Source organism: Salvelinus namaycush, chromosome 15, assembly GCF_016432855.1.
Source record: "Salvelinus namaycush isolate Seneca chromosome 15, SaNama_1.0, whole genome shotgun sequence".
Lineage (NCBI taxonomy): Eukaryota > Metazoa > Chordata > Actinopteri > Salmoniformes > Salmonidae > Salvelinus > Salvelinus namaycush.
Genome location: NC_052321.1, coordinates 32,871,019 through 32,871,444, shown reverse-complemented (window position 1 = coordinate 32,871,444; position 426 = coordinate 32,871,019).

Below are 426 nucleotides of genomic sequence, written 5' to 3'. Positions count from 1 at the left end.
CTAACGTTATTCTCGTAGCATTGGAGTGGTTCACTGCTGGCAACATTGTAGCTCGTTAAACGGGGCGTATGACATCTTTCAAACTTCACTAGCAACAAAATACACACTGTGAAGCTGTTATACTGACAGTGCTGCTACTTTTTGTAACACAGTAACACAAATCTTAGTATCAACAGTTTGATCATCATCAGTTATTGCATAGGCCGCGTAATCCTACATAGAATAAGCATCAATCATGTCATATATCACGTTTTAGGCTACCATTTGTTTTTATTGCTGTGTGTATTAATCATTTTAATTGATGTTTCATAATCACCCATTGAAAAAGAATACCTCTTACTACTCACCAACTTCCATCCTCAGTCCTTTACTTTTTTGCATGTTTCACTTTCCAACATTTGGTCACGTTGATAGACATGGAGCAAC